This window comes from Triturus cristatus, chromosome 7, assembly GCF_964204655.1.
Source record: "Triturus cristatus chromosome 7, aTriCri1.1, whole genome shotgun sequence".
Lineage (NCBI taxonomy): Eukaryota > Metazoa > Chordata > Amphibia > Caudata > Salamandridae > Triturus > Triturus cristatus.
The window spans coordinates 596373815-596396798 of record NC_140590.1 but is presented as its reverse complement, the minus strand read 5'-3'; the positions used below and the strand labels follow the sequence as shown (position 1 = coordinate 596396798).

Below are 22984 nucleotides of genomic sequence, written 5' to 3'. Positions count from 1 at the left end.
CCAGGCCCGTAGGCAGAGGCTCTGTAAGTATTATTGTCACCAAATCAGGCATACTGTAGACGGTTAATGCCAGTGGCGGCTCCCCCATTGGGGCGTGGGGGCGTTGCCCTACTGCTTTCTCGCGGTGCGAGAAGACAGAAACATAAACGGTAAAAACTACATTTAGGATTCTGCCTTCTCGCATTGCGAGAAAGCAGAAGTGCATCTGTGCCTCGTTGGGTGCAGGGGGTGGGCGGTCCTGCTTGATGGCAGGGGGGAGTGGCTTACCCACTATTGCGGGTACTGACTGTTTGGTCGGCTCAGGGCCGACCAAACAGTCAGTACCCACAACAGTGGGTAAGCCACTCCCCCCTGCCTTCGAGCAGGACCGCCCACTCTCTGTCTTTCTCTATGCAGAGAAAATGTCCCGGCTGGGGCGCTAGCCTGCTGCGCCTACCGGCAATATGATTGGCTTCCCTTGCGCTGCGTAGGGGAGGGAAGCTGCCTGCTGGCTGCTTCCTGCAGCAGGAACACGTGGTCGCGGACCCACCAGTACAGGCCGGAGCGGAGGAAGCGCGGTATCCCGGCACTCAGGTACGTTTACTAAGTTTTATTTTAATTGTAATATTTGTATTCCCCACCTGTGGGCCGTGAACCACCCCCCTCCCTCCCTCGAGCATGCCGGCCGCCGCTGGGGATATGTGTGAGATGGAGTGAGTTACCTGCTGCGCTCCATCCAGAGCTGTGTCGGATGCCGAAGTTCCTAAGATCCAGAAGTAATTAAATCAATCTCTTGCCAGCATAGTTGTTAGTTCCATACGAAGGAATGATTGAATTGTAGTGTACAGCCGGTGGCGGGAGGCTGTAGGCGGGTGTGGAGTGACGAGTGAGCACCGAGGCCTGGGGGCTGTAAGTTGACTTTAGAGACCCTGGCTTTAGTCAGGACCTGCAGCATTACTAGGGGTCACACAGCCTCCACAGCCGAGGATGGTTGTAGTACACAGCACAGGTGAAAGGATAACCAGCCACTTCTACAGATTTCCTAAAATCACATGTGCGACATCACACCGAGGACCCCACACTGGGCAAAACGTGTCTGTAATTGCCGAACAGCACTGAGTGTTTTCTGTACTTAGCGACATCGTTCTGCTCAATGTCGCTTTGTCATTGAATTATGTTGTTTTTAATATTTCTGTGCAAGTATTAAGGCCAAAAGCAAGAGTTTCTTAAAGGTCATTTGAGCCCCCACCAAAGTGTCCTTGCCTTGAATCAGGGAAAAGATACCTTAATAAAGGCGGGAGTGTGGTTTGCAGGTAAACTGAGGAAATGGTGATTTAATACTGCACGCACAGAAGTGTTACTCACATTCGTATTCAGGTTGTTTATAGTAGCCGGGTTAGAACACACATGGGATTATCGCGGGCGTCTGCAATAATAAAACTTATGTCACAGAAGTTGATCAGAAACCGAAACTGTAGCACCTCTGGGCCCCTCATGGGATCATACGTGCATGGAGGGGTAGAGGATTATAAAACTGGGAAAATAGCAAACTCTTGCTCCCATCTCCGTCAGCCATTCACATGACCTCTCTCAAGGAGCCTCGTGGATGATCCTATGCCCGAGTACTGGTGTTGCTTATATTGGCCTTCTAGGCCGCCTAGTTGTATCGTGTGCAGTAATGTCCGTAATGGGCAGAGCAGAGCTGGTGAATTTCGAAGGGGTGCTGAGTCATCGACACCGATACTGGAACCTGGTTCCCCCGGGGAAACCAGGTTCGAGTATTGGCGGCGTCGACTCAGCCTCCTGTGATTCTGGGCAAATCACTTAATCTCCCCTGGTGGTTAACAAAAAAGCTTGTGGGATGGATTTCCTCCTTGTACCTAACTGGCGCCGAGCGTGCTGATGTAAAGCTGCACTCTAATACCTTCGGATCGCGTTCCCGCCATATAAACACTCACGCACTTTGAAGTGCAGAGTTGCGGCACTTAAAAGAGTGTGAGTGTTTATATAGCGGGAACGCAGAGTGCAGACATAAATGTTCGTGAAGCTAGGCCCTTCTGGCACGTACCTCCGAGAAGCGTTGGCAGCAGCGTGTATGCTTCTCAGAGGTCCATGCCATGATGTCACGATAACTGAAGACCACCGGTCTACATACAGTGCTGCAAAAAAAAAATACATTCCTCCTTTTAACTCGATAACACAGAACACAATGCTGACATAAATAATTACATTTTTTATTGTTATCATTACACGTATTTAATTGATGAGAACACCTACAGCAGCACCATATTACTCCGTCCCTCCCCTAAATTGGAACACAGTGAAGCAAGGCAGCATAATAATCTAAATTTCATGTCTCATCTTTGATCTCGTTTTCCAGTAATTTGTTACTGTGTGCTTCACAGAAGTTAAATAGGTCATAATTGTTCTGGTGGATATGAGTTGTGGATCACACAATGACGCTATCGCCATGCCCCTCTCTTTAAAATAAAAAACACTATTACGATGTTTTCTGCATTCTAGCAGAGCTTAACACGAACCATTAATGCATGCGAACACACAAACAAATGTGATCTTTACAGCATTAGAACCACCACCTGTCCCTCACACATGTGATAAGAATATGCCTTCTGAGGTATTGTTGGTGGCGCAGCCTGTCTATAATGTGGGTCTGATGTAGTGCAGTCAGAAAAGACTGCCATGGATAGGGAGGCTGAAAAACAAACGCGAAGGCAAAGAAATTTTTAAACTCACCTGAGTCCTGCTGTTGTTGCTGGCGCTCCGTGGCGGTTTCCCTGGTCGCCATTGCATCGCCCCGGCGTGGGCAGACTACACATCCCAGGCGCCCTAGCGTCCCACACACGGCACCCAAGCGCCCGGAAGCGCTTAAAAGAACGCCGCTCCTCTGGTGGAGCGGGGAGGCTGAAAAACAAACGCGAAGGCAAAGAAATTTTTAAACTCACCTGAGTCCTGCTGTTGTTGCTGGCGCTCCGTGGCGGTTTCCCTGGTCGCCATTGCATCGCCCCGGCGTGGGCAGACTACACATCCCAGGCGCCCTAGCGTCCCACACACGGCACCCAAGCGCCCGGAAGCGCTTAAAAGAACGCCACTCCTCTGGTGGAGCGGGGAGGCTGAAAAACAAACGCGAAGGCAAAGACATTTTTAAACTCACCTGAGTCCTGCTGTTGTTGCTGGCGCTCCGTGGCGGTTTCCCTGGTCGCCATTGCATCGCCCCGGCGTGGGCAGACTACACATCCCAGGCGCCCTAGCGTCCCACACACGGCACCCAAGCGCCCGGAAGCGCTTAAAAGAACGCCGCTCCCTCCGCGCCGCGGGACGCGCGCGGGCGGGCGCCGGACGAAGCCCGGACAAAGGGCGGGCCCTCTGAGGCCCTCAGAGGACAGAAGAGACAGGACTGGGCCACGGACTTTGTACGTATGTAATGCAGAACTTGTGCAGTTATTATACGTTGTTGTGTAACGTGGTTATCCGTAGGTGCTAATTGAAGTTAGCTGTTTGGTATAGCCCCCGGTAAAACGTGCCCGGACCTAAGGATTACTGTTAGGGTTGCTAATATGTCTAAGGCCAAGATGAATAAACCCACCAAGGGGGCTGGTTCCATGGATAACTATCTTGTGCAAAAGGTGACCCAAATTAATAATACCCGTAGAGCTTCCCTAGGGCGAAGTAATGATTCTGACGTAAGTGCAGAACTATCGTCTCCTTTGGTATTCACAGTTCCTATAGATGGACAGGATGGGGGAAATGGGGCTGCCGTAACTAATGCAGCACAAATACACGTAGATCAGATTGTAGATGACCCAGAAGTAGCATCCGAACTAACAGAGGAAGAGCCATCACTCTTATCGCCCCAGCATAGACCAGTGAGACTGTGCAGGAAGGTACAAGCTAAGCGCGGGGGCAAGCATTGCAAGAGTAAAACAGGGAGGGGTAACAGAGTCTCTAGTAGTGGGGCAATGCAAAAGAATCTAGAAGAGGGTAGTGGTACGGGCGGAATCAGTTCTAACATCGCCCCAGAACCATTAACACTTCTATTTCACTCACTGGAGGGAAAAATAGAGGCAAAAATTGCAGAGTTGATGCAACCTTTGCTAGCCAAATTAGATACTTTGGCCTTAGAAGTAGAAAGATTAGGTGGCCTGCTAAAATCGCACCTGGCTGGACCATCAGGTAAATTAGATGCAGCAAATAATAAATTAACTGTGGATGATTCGGGAACATATAAAGGAAATGTTCCTAATATTCCATCAAACAGGCAGATTAACACGCAGAATTCAGTGGTTGTTACTGATCCTGTCTTATCGGATGCCACGACATTAACAATGCAGAATACCACTGTTACTGGAACTTTTGAGGGAAATTTGCCCTATAGCCATGTAAAGCAAAATCGTCATGTAAATCTTCCTCCTGAATGCGCACCTTACGTGGCTGTACTTACAAATGTCCCACCCATTCAGCCCCAAGCATATCAGGTGTCTGAAGAAAATCATGATTCTTTAAAGAATAAGACGGTCTTCTGGCTTAATAAGAATTGTGGGTTTCCCGTTAAATTTGCTGATCAAATATTAACAACAAGAAGGGTGAGCTGGATCGGATCATCTAGTAAGGCAACAAATGGTGACTGCATTATCATCAATTTTAGGCATCCTCAACATGCTGCCACAGTTTTACTTAGAGCTGCTGCATTGGCCAACATACCTAATAGTATTTGCATACGCCCACTGGGGTTTTTTTACTCCCATTTGATCAGAAATCCACCAACCCCTGGCCCCTTTAGATCGCGTATACCCTCACAGTCACTGCCTCCCAATGGGGAATATGTTCACAATGTGGGATTACAGAGAGATAATGGTTTTAACATTGTAACTCACAACAGATTTGATGCCCTTTCGGGATTAGAGCTATGTGACTGACATGAGGTATCCGTTGGGCAGGCAACTCGTGACTCAGTGAATCTGGAATGTACGGAATGTATCTCGGCTGTCAACAACTCTAATAATATAATTTCTTGGAACATTGCGGGCTTAGGCACCAAAATGGAGGATTGCAACTGGATTGAGTATATTAAAAAGTACCAAGTCATCTGTCTACAGGAAACTTGGTCAATCGATTGTAATCACTTCCTGGAAGGGTATAAGGCCTATTATGTCCCGGCAGTAGCAACTACTAGGGGCAGACCTAAAGGGGGCCTGGTTGTGTTTATCTCGATAGTATTATGTTGTAAGGTTCGGAGAATTACAACAAACCACACTGGCATTATTGGATTAGTTTTAATTGGAGATAACTGTATGGCCGGTCTGGTAAATTTTTATAATGCCACTAATTGTAGTATTAACTCTAGTCAGATAGTTACATTGAACTCTTTTATTAGTAACTCCATGAAGGACTGTCTTCATAACCTCATGGTGGTCGGGGACTTTAATGTTCATCCCTGTGGAGACCCTCTTTTTAAAATGATTACGGAACTTAATTGCCCGTACTGTGAGAATTTCCATTTTGAGCACTCAACTGAGGGGGAACACCTCAATGATATGCTTAATGAGTTAGAATTAACTCCCATGATGGCATTGATGGCCCCGAATAAGTGCTTTGATAACCCAACATTTAAGGGGAACGGTAGGGCAACTTTTATAGATTTTATCTTGTTAACACCTGTAATGCAGTCTTTTGTGGGATTCTTCTCTATTGAAGTCAGTGAATTCAGTGACCACAATCCTCTCACTGCTCTTATGAGGGGTCCACTGATAGTTAAAGAAAGAGTGGAACCCATTATTGGTAGGGTGAATACCACAGATGGCAGACGTCGACTGAGATGGTCCATGGTAACCCCTGATCAGCTGTACATCAAAATTAAAACCACTTGTGCTGACGAAATTTCGTTATGCACACAAGAGGGTGCACTCCCAAACACTGTCCTAAATGCCTTCAACTGTTTAGCGGTGAAGGTATCTCAGTTACTATCAGTACCTATAAAAAAATCGGATTCCATAAAAGGTCCTAGGTGGTTTAATCAGGACTGTTCAAAAGCAGCTAGAAATTTAAGAGTAGCATTGACATCTAAGCCTAGGATAAAAGCTGATGTTCAGCAGTGTAGAATGATCTACAAAAAAACTATTAAAAGACATAAGGAATCTCTCAGGGAAGAGGCGTGGTCAGAGATCTTAGATCCTGCCACCCTTGGAAGTAGCACAGCGTTCTGGGCCTTGATGAGAAAACCATTTTTGACACAGGACCCGGGAAATGGTACTGAAAGCTATATATCTAAGGAGGAGTGGGAAGTGCACTTTAAGAAGTTGTACTGCTGCACAGGGGACATGGATACAACTTTTGACTGTAGTAAAACTGGTGCACAGATTGTTTTTAATAGAGGTGAAGTTTTGGAGGGCATACAGGGTATCACAGGTGGAAAAGCTCCCGGCCCGGACGGGATTCCCCCGGATTTATTTAAATCTGATCCTAGTTTTTGGGCACCCATTCTAGAGTCTGTTTTTAATGCAGCTGCAAAAGAAGGATGTCCACGATCATGGGGTGTTTCCACAATTGTCCTGGTTTTTAAAAAGGGTGATAAGGGCAGCCCACACTGCTATCGACCGATCTCTTTATTAGATTCTATGGTCAAGATCGTAGGAAGAATTGTACTGCAAAGATTGCTAGAGTGGGTGGAGGAAAAGAATATTATGTCTCCCTCGCAGTACGGATTTTGTAAAGGCTGATCGACAATTACTCAATGCCTTAACCTCTTCCTGATCTTAAGCAAATATACTATAATACAGAAAGGTACCATTCATCTTGCCTTTATGGACTTGTCTTCCGCGTTTGACTGCGTCGACCGGGGTAAGCTGTGGCAGTCCATGAGGTTGAAAGGGGTTGATAGCGGCTTGGTTGATTTTTTGGTTGCCCTACACTGTAATACCAGTGCCAATGTAAGATATTCCTTGGATTTGAGTGTATCAAATAATTTTAGTATTGGAAAAGGTGTCCGGCAGGGCTGTATCCTGGCCCCCTTTCTTTTTAACTTTTATATTAATGACTTAGATGGGGTGTTACAGGATGTTCGTGCTGACTGCCCTAGAGTTGGTAGGCGTGGAATTCCAATACTTCTTTATGCAGATGATGCAGTACTTATATCTAGAACAGAGAGGGGACTTCAATCATTGTTAACAGCGTTTAATACATTCATGAGAGATAGAGACCTCTTGGTAAATAACACTAAATCTTTTGTATTACAAATTGGCCAGCAACCAAGAAAACCCTTCCCATTTAGGATTGGTGGAGAAATAATCCCTCTAACTAAAACATTAGGAGTCCTTTTCGATACAAAATTAAATTGGGAACCTCATCTTGCAAAGAAAAAAGGTGAAATGGTGAGGGTTAACGCATCAATATTTAATTTTGCCACTAAATTGGGGAAAAAGCCAATTTGTGCTATGCTGAAATTGTACAATGCTAAGTCTGTGGCAACTGTATCCTATGGTAGTGAACTTTGGGGGTATGTCAACGGAGAGCAATTACAGATTGCTGAAAATCGATTTATGAAGCGTCTATTGTGTGTCCCTCCTGGTACGGCTAATCTTGCTGTGCATGAGGAGTTGGGGTCTCAATATTTATGTGATTTGCTTTCCTTACGCCCTTTGATGTTTTGGCTTAAAATCTGGCTAAATGAGAACATACCCCTAACACATTTAATCATAAAGGATTTCTTGTCGCTGGACAAAGCACTGAGCTCTCCTTGGCTAAGTTACCTAAAATCAAATTTCGAGAAACTTGGTCGCCCTGAACTCTTTGCCAACCCACAATTAATTACAAGGGGAGATCTGGAGCTCATCAAACAAACATTTCTGATGGACAAGAGGATTATGAGAGAAGAAGTGGAGCTTCAGAAACCAAGTGTGAGAAAGTTTGTTATGCTTAAGACTACTGCGGCCATCGAACCATATTTGGAAGGGTCTTTGTCTTCACATGAGAAATTTTTACTGACCAGATTTAGGTTCAACCAGTTCCATCACCTGCTTATTCGACCTAAGTGTGACATTTTTAACAAATTGGCAGCGCCCTGCGGCTGCGACGGAAAGTCTCAGCAGGATATGCTGCATTTTATCTTTTTATGTAAATTTTATGAATTTCTACGCAAACTATATTTAGTGACTCTTTTAAAAAAACTTGGTTTTAAACAAATCAGACCGGCACTTTTGTACTTGCAGCTTTTGCACAGTGACAGTATTCTCCAAATTAAGGAGTTTTTAAAATTATGTATTAGACTGAGAAACTGCCTGGACCAGTGAAACCATTTCCCTCGTTTGTGTCCGTACCTTGTAAGCACTCTTTTATTGCACTTTCTTATGATGAAATGGTTGGTGTTTTTGTGACAATGTATTGTATATTTTATGTATGTCTTTTATGGTTAGCAAATAACCGAAATAACGTTTTTTGATTGATTGATTGAACACAGTGAAGCAAGGCAGCATAATAATCTAAATTTCATGTCTCATCTTTGATCTCGTTTTCCAGTAATTTGTTACTGTGTGCTTCACAGAAGTTAAATAGGTCATAATTGTTCTGGTGGATATGAGTTGTGGATCACACAATGACGCTATCGCCATGCCCCTCTCTTTAAAATAAAAAACCCTATTACGATGTTTTCTGCATTCTAGCAGAGCTTAACACGAACCATTAATGCATGCGAACACACAAACAAATGTGATCTTTACAGCATTAGAACCACCACCTGTCCCTCACACATGTGATAAGAATATGCCTTCTGAGGTATTGTTGGTGGCGCAGCCTGTCTATAATGTGGGTCTGATGTAGTGCAGTCAGAAAAGACTGCCATGGATAGGGTCACTCGCCTTGTTGAAATGTGGTTCCTCTGCTGGCTTCAAAGAATTTCTTGAATGAAGTCTCTCTGGTTATACAGAATAAGCAACTAGCTATCTATGTTATTATATGACATCTCTTTTTCAATGTAGTAACTACACTTTCACAATTGCTTTATCAACCTTCTTAAATTGCTTGAAATAGCTTCATTTGCCCACACTTTTTTCAACATTTTCGTGGAGGGAGAACCCCCCAAACCCACCCTTAGCTTGCTCACCACAGTGCACGCCACCACAAATTTTCTGCCTCACCACTTTCAAAAGTCACGAGCCGTCACTGGTTAATGCCCTAACACAGAAAGCTCACAGGGTAATGGTGTAGACACACCCGAAGAAGCAGAGCCCGCTTTTGAAATGCTTATGTAACCCCAGCATATTTACACTGAATCTCAATATCGGCGTTTGGTTTGTTTCTGTTTCCTATTTAGAAGGCTAAGGGATCCGATGTGCAGGTGGTGGTGAAAACACGTTTTGTCCACGATCACAAAATGTGAATGATATGGGGAAACAGGGATTTTTTAAATTCTAAGTGGCATATCAGAAACAGACAGCAATAAATAACGCAAAGCGCGCTTAGCGCTTTAATATTTATCGCCGTCTGTCTCTGGAATTTATTGCCCGGTTAGCGCGCTATCATCAACGCGTATCACCGAGGCGATCAAAAATCCTGCAAAAGCGGCGATATGCGGGAATATCGCTGGAAATCTAGCGATATTCCCGCAGCGATAGAGGAAAGGTTGATGATAGGGAGATGTGGATTCAGCCATAGAATCCACCTCCCATGATATGCATAGCTAAGTCTGTTTTTTTGCAGACGTTAGCTTACAGCGGTAATCGCGGTTAGGCTACTTTTCTGGACGCAACGCGGGCATTGGTAATAGGGAGAACTTGTCTTTGCGACTCTTTCCCTTTACTGTTAGTGAGGAATGCCTACTTTGCATGTCATTAGCGATAAATATCACTGACATGCAAAGCGGCAAGAAAACGGGCGCTACTGCGAGTGAACTGTCGCTAATAGCTGTTAGCGACAGCTTGCTAATAGGGTGATAAAAATATTACCGCTTTGGCGGCAAAAAGTGCCGCTAAAGTGGCGATATTGTCCTTGATAATATGCCCTTAGATATCTTGGTTCAGTCATTGACAAAGTATCTGAAAGACCACGTCTCTGCTCATTTACATGTGTGTGACCAGCACACTTCAAGCGCATAGTGATTAGGAAACCAGATCGACAGATTTAAATATTCGGGGGCATATTATCAAGAACCGGCGTTAAAATTATTGCCACTTTAACGCCAGGAAACTGCCGCTAAAGCGGCGATAATGGGCTTGATAATATGCCCTTGTGAATTCCAATAGAAGCCCATGTTCTGGTGTGAACATGGGCTTCTATTGAAATTCTCAAGGGCATATTATCAAGCCCATTATCGCCGCTTTAGCGGCAGTTTCATGCCGCTAAAGTGGCGATAATTTTAACGCCATTCTTGATAATATACCCCTTAAACTTCATGTCATCAATGGTCCCCTTGCAAGATTACTATTTGACTTGAAAGCTCATAGCTGGAACTTGCACGATCAGGGATATTTGACTAGGTTGAATTGCTGCAAGGCTGACTCCTTCTTCCATCTTTTCAAGGTCGGTAAATTGAGTACCATTAAATTGAAAATTGTTTTCATCTGTTACTTACAGTGGTTAGAAATGGCAGTGGTCTATGAAAAGACAAGCTATAATCTGAAACAGATGTGGTGCTAAGAGCCACGTTCAGAACATAGTAGACCAAAGTGCCATACATCTGGTCGAGTATATTCCAAGTATATTCCAACAAACGTCCCATATTTGTCTATTGAGCAGTATTTCTGGTATATAAGACGAGCCTCTGAAGACGAGCAACACGGCTCAGAACCGCGTCAGGCTTTCATCCATGACAGAGGAAGACGCAGTTATCGATGCATATGGAGGTCCTTTACCCGCTGAAATGAGACTGCTGCTCGAGTGCAATCCTGCCTAACGGGCAATTGGGAGCTTTGATTTTGCGCAGCAGTCCGGCCGTGAGGATTGCACCATCCCTTCGTTGGTGGTCACGGGATCTGATACACAGAGTCTCATATGTGAAGCAGTGGCTAGGGATCAATGGACTTTCTGTTCGCCGAGGCCCATCTGAGGGCTTTAAATGTGAAACTGTGCCTAAAGGAAAAATGGATATGAACTACATTACCCACAATCCATCTGCGTTGTGCTCATTGGAGCATGCCCATCTGAGGGCGGTTAATTATATATATGTGGGTGTGTCCCCAGAAATCTTCCCAAAGTCGAGCCTCTGAAGACGAGCAACACGGCTCAGAAACGCGTCAGGCTTTCATCCATGACAGAGGAAGACACAGTTATCGACGCATATGGAGGTCCTTTACCCGCTGAAATGAGACTGCTGCTCGAGTGCAAACCTGCCTAATGGGCAATTGGGAGCTTTGATTTTGCGCGGCAGTCCGGCCGTGAGGATTGCACCATCCCTTCGTTGGGGGTCACGGGATCTGATACACAGAGTCTCATATGTGAAGCCGTGGCTAGGGATCAATGGACTTTCTGTTCGCCGAGGCCCATCTGAGGGCTTTAAATGTGAAACTGTGCCTAAAGGAAAAATGGATATGAACTACATTACCCACAATCCATCTGCGTTGTGCTCATTGGAGCATGCCCATCTGAGGGCGGTTAATTATATATATGTGGGTGTGTCCCCAGAAATCTTCCCAAAGTCGAGCCTCTGAAGACGAGCAACACGGCTCAGAAACGCGTCAGGCTTTCATCCATGACAGAGGAAGACGCAGTTATCGACGCATATGGAGGTTCTTTACCCGCTGAAATGAGACTGCCTCTCGAGTGCAATCCTGCCTAACGGGCAATTGGGAGCTTTGATATATATATATATATATATATATATATATATATATATATATATATATATATATATATATATATATATATATATATTCAAAACAAAGGACGCCCGCACTCTGGAACCTTGTAAATATTTATTCGATTAACAGAGCCCTAGTCTGTGTGACAGACTAGGGCTCAGTTAATCGAATAAATATTTACAAGGTTCCAGAGTGCGGGCGTCCTTTGTTTTGAATATTGACTTTTGGCCTTTGGCTTCGCCCAACACCCGCAGTTGAGCGATCCGGATTAAGCCACATTGTGAGAAAAAAAAAAAAAAGAAAATGAAATATATATATATATATATATATATATATATATATATCCAAATACCACTCCAAAGCGCTTCTCGGCACCATGAAAGAGAGACGGACACCTTCTTCTTTGTTTGAAACTGCAGCCGCAGTGACGAATTTATTTAAATCATAGATTCAGTGCATATGAAACGGGAAGACGCGTTTCGGCCAACTGGGTGGCCTTGCTCACATGATTGCGTTGCAAAGGAGTGACGTATTTATACAAACCAGAAAAAAAGGGAGGTAACTTTGCTTTCATTACTATTGGTTAATGTCTGTCAACATAATCATAGACATAGTAAAAACACCTCACGTATCAAATGGTTGTTGTTGACTCATTACATTCATTGAAATGGTGACTCCAATACTTATCTCTGTGCTAATACATAAACAACATTTCATAGATACAATAGTATTTTTATGTTTCTATTCTTGTGGTCGGAAAAACAAAATTGAAATTAAAGATTGAAAAAGCAATATGGCCTTAGGGTTCAATCTGGAAAATTCCTCCTGAGACAATGCTTGAAGGCTATCGCTGTGAATACATAGCAGAACCTACAGCATTACATATTGACATTGGATATTCATATTTTTTTAGTACGATAACCATATTAAATTCAAAGTACAAATACTTGATGGAAACAACTTATTTTCCGAAACCACTGAGTAAAACTTATCTATATAATTCATTAGTAACAAGCACAGAGCCTATTAGAACGTATCTTATTTTTTATTTTTTGTTTTATATTTGTGCTGTGCAAAATATGGAGAAACCAAAAAAGTGCTAACCGTGTAAAGTGCAATATGTTTATAAAAACCCAAAACAATTAATTGGGCATGTATCAATAAAGTTCCCTTAACCCAGTTATGTAAAAAGCTATTGTGTGTTTTTATTGGTATATAGTGAGATAAAGTCAGCGGACTGATCTACTGCAACACAGCCCTAAAAGTTGGATCACACAGATATAGTAGTTTATATATAAAGATAACATTTGGGGAGCCAAAAGACCAAAAAACCAAAAAAACCATTAGACTGGCTAAGGTTAGAAAACGTTCCCTACAGAAAAACTGGATCAAAATGTACGGTAATCTGTGACAATGAGTCTAGATGTTTGACGGGACAATTATAGAAAATGAAACAAATCTTCACACAGATTCAAACCTCTCGGAGCCTTAGAATCAAGTTCCATTATATATTTAGTTTCTAATTGCCTTAGTTGCTTTTCGCGGTTTCCCCCACGTTTGTTCAAGGGGACATTATCAATAACAAAGTATTGCAGAACATTGAGATTATTGCCATGTTCTGACTTTATATGACGGGCCACAGGATAGGAAGGATCGGAATTCACTATGGCTCGTAAGTGCTGCAAAATGCGCACATAAACCTGCAACTTTGTGCTACCGACGTAGCGTAATCCACAAACACATTGTAAAATGTACACAGCATAATCTGTCCGGCATGTAAAATGCCCTCTGATATTGATAGACTCATCAGAAAATGGAGTACAGTAGGATTTGGTGTTAATGCCAAATTTGCATGCCCTACATGTGCTGCATTTAAAAAAAACCTTTTTAGGGGATAACCAGATGCTCTTAGTGTCTAGTTCTGGACTAGTTTTAACTAAGTCACTCCGCATGGAATGTGCCCTGCGGTAAGTGAAATTCGGCTGTGTAGGCAAAGTTTGTGAAAGCACCATGTCAGTTAAAACAATGGGCCATTGAGATTTGATAATGGAACGGATTGTATTGGCCTGTCTACTGTATGTTGAAACAAATCGACAAATTGTTTTGTCTTGATTGACATTATTGGTGTTGTTACATTTCATGCTAGGTGGACCCAAGATGTTGGTGTTAGGGCTAGGTGTGGTAAATAGTAGGGTTTGTCTCTCTTTACTGTTTGCCTTGCTTAAAGCTTTCTCTAGTTTGTTGGCTTGATATCCTCTCTGTAGAAACCTGATTTTGGCTGCTTCCTGAGCTATAAGTAGTTTTTCTTCATTGCTACAGGCTCTACGTATTCTCAAGAATTCCCCGTAGGGGAGACTGGATATAGTGTGCTGCGGGTGAAAGCTAGTGGCGTGGAGCAAGGTGTTGCCCGCTGTTGGCTTCCTGTATAGGCATGTCTCAAAAGAGTTGTTATGGATATAGACAGTAACATCCAAAAAATTAACTGTCACTGGGTCTATATGAGAAGTAAAGTTAAGGTTTAAGTCATTGCAGTTAATAGCTCCTACAAAATCTTCAGCTTGTTGTGATGTACCGTCCCAAATGATGAATATGTCATCTATATATCTCCACATTGTAATAACATGTTGATCACACAGATCCCTGTGTACGCCCATGAGGACATGCTCCTCCCACCAGCCCACATGTAAACATGCGTAGCTGGGAGAGAAGCATGCCCCCATCGCCACACCTTGTTTTTGTCTATAAATCAGACCATCGAACATGAACATGTTGTTGTGTAAACACCAATGTATCATCTTTAGAAGGATTTCATTGTGTCTATACATGGAAATACAGCGTTTCTTCAAAAAATAATCAACTGCAGACAGTCCATCATGATGCCTAATGCTGGTATATAGAGATGAAATGTCTAAGGTCATCAACAAATAATCCTATATATAATATAATATATATATTATCTACTGGCAGTCGCCAGTAGATAGTTATAGTTAGGACCGAGTTTCCATAGGAAATCTCAAAATTCTATTTTGAATAACTTTGGCGCCGGTTGACGAATCCTTGCGAAATTTTTAAAACTAATGGGGCGCTCCGCTCAGCTCCTACCCTGAAAGTCTCGGGTTGATTCGTCAAGCGGGGGCCGAGAAAAAGGGGGGGTCCCAAAACTCATTTTCCCCATGCATTTTTCCATAGGACCTTTAGTCACAGCTACAGCCCGAACGGCTGAACAGAATTACGTGAAATTTGGCAGAGAGGTAGCCATAAGGTCAAGGAAGTGCCTTTCGCAGGTCTGGTGTAAATCTGTTCAGTATTTCCAGAGAAAATAGCATTTAAAAGCATATCGATATCTATACGCGCGCAGGGTGCGCGCACTGTGCAATCCCTGTGCATGCACCCTGCCGTGCGCGAGCGTAATTCTGATTGGTTGTTAGATGTCAGTAAACATTCGAATCGGTCGAAATCAGGAAGTGTCGGCCGGCATTTTGTCTGTCGCACTGAAAAGGAAAGGTGGAGAACGTGAATAGGGGGCAGAGTAGGGAGTTCTTGACCCCCTAGCCATTGTCAGGGGGTCACAGTAGGACCACGAAGGGAAAAAAAAGATTTTATTTATTTTTAAAAACATCCCGAGGTGCGCGCACTGTGCGCGCACCCGAAATTAAAAAAAAAAAAATAGAAATAAAAATCAAGTTTAAGTGTTTAGATATTAGGTGGCTCTAAAAAGAGCCCTTCTGTTTATTGAGTGTTTTTCGGTACCTACAAGTAAGTACCGATGCAGAGTCTAAAGTTCAAGAGAAAGACTCTGTTCCCTTCATCATTGAAATGAACACCATCTCTTTTTTAATTACTTTGCCACTCCCCTCTCTTTGTCAGGGAGTCCCTGAAGGTTTACTAAAGGTGACAAAAATGATTTTTTTTTTAAAAAAACATCATTGGGTGCGCGCAGGGTGCGCGCACCCCAAAAAAAAAATGACAAATAGATTCAAAAAACAAGTTTTTGTGTTTAGATTTTAGGTGGCTCTAAAAAGAGCCCTTGAGTTAATGTAGAGACAGAGGAAGAGAAAAACGAAAAAAAAAAAAAAAACTATGGCTCACTGCAATAGTGCTCCTCAAATTTTCTCTGAATGAGATCAACACTGCTCTCACCCATAGTAATAAGAGTACCACAATCCATGCAGTGTGTACTCATCCTCCCAAAACAAGGACGAATATCCAGAGGTGTGTAAGAAGGTGAAGGCACCATCGCAGAAGAAGTGCTCGGCTGAGCTGCTGCAGATGTGCTCGGCTGAGCTGCTGCAGATGTCATCGGCTGAGCAGGTGGAGGGTTTACTCCAGAAGCTTGACGAAAAGTCACAGGATGCATTTTCTCAACGTGCCTCAACATTGTGTGAATACTAAAAGAGTACTTGTTATTAGCATTCCCACGTGATAAGGTGCGCTGACAAAGTATGCAGGTGACTTTTGGTGCATTCACCTTCTTTTGTCCCTCAGGAAAAGTGAAAAACTGCCATATAAAGGAGTCTTTCTGCTTCCTCTGCCTCTGTCTCTCAAGAGTGTCCTGTTCACTCTCAGAAGGTGGCTGGTGCTCTGCCATTGTCTCACAAAAACAGAGTAGCTCCTTCTCCAAGGGAATCAGAACTAACAATGAGGGGAGTGGGTGTGATTTTGGAAGAATCTGGAACTGAAAGTACTTTGAACCAATGAAAAGTGATGTTTCTTGATCACATGACTTGCCATGAGGGGATTGGGTGTGGTGTTGAAACAATCTGAAACTGAAAGTAATGAAAACCAATTAAGTGTCGTTTTATTAATCACATAACCCGAGGTGCGTGCACGGAGCGAGCTCAGAGCGCGCACGGTGCAATTACGCATGCGCAAACGCGTACGCGCGCATGCGCATAAGTATTATGCGTGTACGTAACGCGCATACGCAGCACGCGCGCATGCGTGAACGTCAGCGCGCGTACTCCGCGCGTATGCGCGAGTGTAGCGCGCGGAGCACGTACGATGCACGCAAGCGTACGTACGCATGCGTACTGGGTGCGCGCTGCGAGCGCGTACTAAAACGTACGTATGCGTACGTATATAACGTACGCATGCGCACACAAACGTACGCATGCGTACTAGGTGCGCGCTGCGAGCACGCACTAAAATGTTATGTATGCGTACGTAGATAACGTACGCAGGCGTACATGAAAAACGTACGCATGCATACTAGGTGCGCGCTCAGGGCGTGCACCCTGAAAATTTATAGAAGGAAAAAAAAAGAAATAAAGTGGGCATAAGTTAATAGAACATATTAACAATGCTGTTCAACTTTATCCAAATTCAAAGTAAAAATACAAATTAGCCACACCAAATTAAAGGATACAGATAATTTATAAATGTATACATAGGGAAATTTTTGTAAAAGAAATATATTAAAAATATATTAAAAAATTATAAAATTAGCATTTAAAAAACCTTTGAAATTCACTGAAAAAACCATAGGTTTCACACACGTTATAGTTAGGAATTAGCATTTAAAAAACCTTGCAAATTCACTGAAAAAACCATAGGTTTCACTCACGTTATAGTTAGGAATTAGCATTTAAAAAACCTTGCAAATTCACTTAAAAAACCATAGGTTTCACACATGTTATAGTTAGGTGGATATTTCACTCAGAAAAAACCAATGAAATTCCCCCGTTATAGTTAGTTCAGATAACTATAACTCGCGCGACCGCCACTCTATCACAAGGATGATGTCATGAGTGATGCCACTGACCATGTCATGAGTGATGTAATATGTGACGTCATGAGCAGGATTGCGGGCGCGCGAGTTGTAGTTAGGACCGAGTTTCCATCTGAAAATTCTATTTTGAATAACTTTGGCGCCAGTTGGCGAATCCTCGCAAAATTTTCAAAACTAATGGGGCGCTCCGCTCAGCTCCTACCCTGAAAGTCTCGGGGTGATTCGTCAAGCGGGGGCTGAGAAAAAGGGGGGTCCCAAAACACGTTTTCCCCATAGTATCTTTAGTCGAAGGTACAGCCCGAATGGCTGAACAGAATTACTCGAAATTTGGCAAAGAGGTAGTCCTCAGGTCAGGGATGTGCCTTTTGCATATATGGAGTCAATCTGTTCAGTAGTTCCTAAGAAAATTGCAGTTAAAAGTACATAAATATCTATAAGCGCGCACCGTGCACGCACCATGCGCGCACCATGCGCGCTCCATGCGCGCACTATAACGTGCGCAAGCGTAATTCTGATTGGTGGTTACATGTCAGTCAACATTCTAATCGGTCGAAATCAGGAAGTGTCAGACGCCATTTTGTGTGTGGTAGTGAAAAAGAACGGTGGAGAACGTGAAAAGGGGGCAGGGTAGAGAGTTCCTGACCCCCTAGCCTTTGTCAGGGGGTCCCTGAAGGACCCCGAAGGGTGAAAAAACATTTTATGTTTTTTCAAACAATCGCGGCGTGCGCGCACGGTGTGCGCACCCCTAGCCGCCATTTTGAGTTTTAGAGGCAGAAGAGAGTTAAAAACAGAAGAACGTGAAAAGGGGGCAGGGTAGAGAGTTCCTGACCCCCTAGGCCTTCTCAGGGGGACCATGAAAGACCCCTTAGGTCCCAAAAAAAATAAAATTAAATAAATATCGCCGAGTGCGCGCACGGTGCACGCACGGTGCGCCCACGGCGGCAAAAAATTCATTAAAAAAATAGAATTAAAAATCAAATTTAAGTGTTTAGATGTTGGTTGGCTCTAAAAAGAGCCGTTGTGTTCATTGAGTGTTTTTTTGTACCTACAAGTAATTACCCATGCAGAGTCTAAAGTTCAAGAGGAAGACTCTGTTGCCTTCATCTGTGAAGTGTACACCGTCTCCTCTATAAATGCCTTGCATGTTGTAACGCAAGTTGTTGTGGTATATAGAACCCATACCATAGTCTCTGAGGAAAGCAGAAACAGACTTATTGACGTGCTTTCTTGCTTTCTCAATCTGCGGACAATATTGGTTGGATCAGTTCCACTTTTGCCTTTGGCATATATTAGAATATACAAAGGTAGTTTGTGGAAAAAGTGACATCAATTGCACAAAGGTGTCCTTAACAAGCATTTCCAGACCTACCCCAGTTAAAGTGCCTAGGTCATTTCCACCACAGTGCACAATTATAAGGTTAGGCTGTGGGAGATGTAGAAAGGATTTCACCAAAGGCACTAATTAGTGCCACTTTAACCCTCTCTGACCAATCCATTTAATGTCTACATTTGGCAAAGCAAGGTCTTTCACAATACCTCTTTTTTCTGCATACTTTTCACTCCAGAAGACATAGCTGTGACCTACAATCCACACTGTGAACATCTTTAAAGGAGATCTGGATGCACTCAGAAGGTGTCTTTCAGTAGAATGGCAATATGAAAAGAAAAATAGTTGTAAAATGGAGGCTTACATACTTTTTTTAATAAAAAGAACTCATTGGCTGTTTCAGACCATTCAACACTAAAAACTAGGCTGTATTTTTAAATTTTTAAAAGCATGTTTTGTATTGGTTCAGAAAAATGTGTTCCCACAGAACATAACTTTTGATTTGCTGTTAGGTTTCAAAAGTCAAGCACTCTTACTCTTTGGATTAGAAACATTGTATGCTGAACTTCTGACCTCTCTGCTCACACCAGTGTTCCATGACCTGTTGCTATGGTAGCAGGCAGAAGTCATGTTGGGGGTTGGAATGATTTGGAAAAGGGTTGAAATTTGCAACCAATAGAAATGTGTGTTTCCATTTGAAAAAATGTGGGAAGCAATGTGATTTGAAGTTAACATGTATTTGTGTGAAAAAAGAGAGGGAAAGTTTGCCATTTACTGGTTCTGGTGAGAGGTGTACAGTTCAGAGATTCTGGCTCTGATAATCTGCTGTGTGAGTGCCACATTTCTTTCTCAACTAACTACTTTTAAAGGTGAGTTATGAATTTGAGAGGGGATGTATGTGGTGCATTTTGATATAAATAATAGAAATGTGATTCTTGTTTTAAAGTTGTGTTTTACATTTTATGTTTTGGAAGATATTTAACTGCCTTGAACTTGTAAGATATTATGGAGGAAGTCTTCACCATAAGTTAAGGTGTACTGGTATCACTCAGGAATACCGTTTTGTGCCTAGAATCACATCATGAGCTAGCATTCAGCACACATCAATATCTCACAAATGAGAGGCAAATGCTAACACATTTAAAATCAACATGGTAGATTTTCCTTCCACTCCTGCAATGGGTGAGGTAGTTCCTACATGTTCAAAACTCCAATTAAAACTTATCACACATGTACTCTTACATACATCTCTGCAGTCTTCATGCAGTTGTGCAATCGTCTATGCAGATCTCTCTTGCACCTGACAATACACAGTCTCCAGAAGCACACTCTTAGCACACAGCCAGCTGCTTCTCCTGTACTCTCATGCTTACTATTCAGCACTGTGTGGTATTTCAGATAGCAGTGAGTAACGCTAACACATTCAACATCACCAAGGCTCATTTCCTTTGCTGTAGTCTAATCACTCACCCAGGTTACACATTCTCATAGTCTCAAGTAGCTGTTAGGACATGTGCTTTTTTCTGCTTCTCTAAATTATAAGGAAAATGTGTCAGGCTGTTACAGTAATTTTCACTTGCAAAACCACAGTAGTAAATGTGCTTTCAAATTGCCAATCAAATATCGTTTTCTGCCTAGAATCACACCATGAGTCTGTGTGCACAAAGGAATTGTTGTCAGAGATTTAATTCTTGTTGGTCTGGTTCTGTAAGACTTGCATTCGTAGGAAAGGGGCAGCTTGTTTTCTTGAACTGTGATGGCTAGCATTCAGCACAAATTAAGATCTCACAAATGAGAGGCAAATGCTAACACATTTGAAATCAACATGGTAGATTTTCCTTCCACTCCTGCAATGGGTGAGGTAGTTCCTACATGTTCAAAACTCCAATTAAAACTTACCATACATGTACTCTTACATACATCTCTGCAGTCTTCATGCAGTTGTGCAAGCGTCCATGCAGATCTCTCTTGCACCTGACAATACACAGTCTCCAGAAGCACACTCTTACCACACAGCCAGCTGCTTCTCCTGCACTCTCATACTTACTATTCAGCACTGTGTGGTATTTCAGATAGCAGTGGGTAACGTTAACACATTCAACATCACCAAGGCTCATTTCCTTTGCTGTAGTCTAATCACTCACCCAGGCTAACACATGCTCATGGTCTCAAGTAGCTGTTAGGACATGTGCTCTTTTATGCTTCTCTAAATTATAAGGAAAATGTGTCAGGCTGTTACAGTAATTATCACTTGCAAAACCACAGTAGTAAATGTGGTTTCAAATTGCCAATCAAATATCGTTTTCTGCCTAGAATCACACCATGAGTCTGAGAGCACACAGGAATTGTTGTCAGAGATTTAATTTGTGTTGCTCTTGTTCTGTAAGACTTGCATTCATAGGAAAGGGGAAGATAATATGATAGGATTTGAAAAGCTCAAAAAAAATATAGTAATATATTTAAATTACATAAAAGGTATTTTTTTTTAGTTTCTTTTAGGTATTGCTGAACAACACTGAAATAAATTAAACATGCCTATAAAATCGAGAAAGATCAAAGAACATCAAAAACATCTATATTTGAAGACAACTGGACAGCACAAATTAGTTGAAGAACCTCATGTTGGAAAAAAGAAAAAAAGTCTTCTGGTAAGCAGACTAAGGATTTTTTTTAAAATATCCTCAAACAAAGAAAAAATTAAAAAAATATATCCACTGCAAACAGTGTTTCAAGTAGAAAACAACAATACAATAGTAAGAAAATAGTAAATGCTAATGTACAATCAGAAGCAATAAAGAATGACTTAAAAGGAAAAACAGAATTTCAAAACATTCGTAGAAAAATGTTTCAGAGAAGAGTGATGTTCAATTTGCTAAAGGATGTGAAAAAATATAGGAAGAAAGCAAAATTTTTTACGAAAAAGAAACATATTGAATCAAGTGTTGCAAAGGCTTTGGAATTAAAAAGAAAACTATTTATTTTAATTTTGAACAGGATCCGTACATTAGATAAAATAGTCAATGTAATGAAGTCAAAAAGCAAAAGGAAAAGAGTAGTGAAAAAAAATAACTTTTGTAAAGTATTCTTAGGAGAATGGAAGCATAGTTCAAGTACTGAACCATTTTTTAATGAAGAGAGTTATCTTCAAAGTAATAGTTTGCTGCATGCAGTTGACACCAGTGGTCAAGCTTATGAAGTTAAGGATGGTTGTGTAATGGAAAAGGAGAAAATGGTTCCAAGAAATGAGGAAGAAGTGTTAGCTGATGAGGTTATGGGGAAACGTCCTAAAGCCCCAGTGTACACTTGGAATTGTAGTAGTATTTGTACTGTACGACAAGAATCTATTGATAAATTACGTGACTTTCTAAGAGAATATAGTAAAAAAAGTGTTAAACAGAAGATTAAGGTGCTTCAAAGACTAGATCCATGCAGAGTGAGAAAGAATACTGGTTTGGAAGGACATTCTCTGGCTTGTCTTTCTAGGAAAGTTTGTCAAAGTGTTTTTCACCATTTTAGGATGCTGGCAGTTCATCATACTGAAATGAGAAAGTTTGTGAGAAGATTGTATTTTGCTAAAAGTCCAGCACTAAAGTTACATGAGTTGAATAGTGCTCTGTTCCGTGGATCTGTATCAGATGTAGAGAAGGTTATTGATGATATTCAGTTTTGTTACTTTGGTCCAGAGCAAGAAAGTGCAGGAATTGACACAGTTATTGAGGAAAATGTGGAAGAGAATGTAGAACTCACTGTTAGTAAAAATTTTGAAGATCAAATGACAAAATTTACTATCATCACTAATGAAAGACCAAATATTACTTGTATTTGTTGCCGGAGAACTCATTATAAAACTCAAACAAGGAATGTTGATCTCTATAAAAAAAGTGAAAAGAAAATAATTCTAAGTGGAAGAATTTTGCTACATATTTGTTTCTGGAAAATTGTTTTGATTTGGGTGAAGATCAGCGTATTTGTAAATACTGTTATAACAAGTTAGAAGAGAATAAAATGCCAGCTAGATCTGTACATAATTTTTTAGAATTGGTTGATATTCCTGTAGAACTTAGTGATTTAAATACGTATGAGTCTATACTCATTCAATGTGTCCATCCGTTTCAGACTATAGTTCGTATGGAGCCCAAAACAGGT

The 22984-nt window shown here is 42.1% G+C and overlaps 1 long non-coding RNA gene across 1 annotated transcript in view; it reads left to right on the top strand.

The window, feature by feature from the left end:
* Positions 1–424: 424 nt before the first annotated feature.
* Positions 425–22984, top strand: part of LOC146810174 (uncharacterized) — a 247163-nt gene continuing 224603 nt past the window's right edge. Inside the window, exon 1 of the long non-coding RNA XR_014965638.1 lies at positions 425–573. This is a non-coding gene — a long non-coding RNA (uncharacterized LOC146810174). The remainder of the gene's footprint in view (positions 574–22984) is intronic.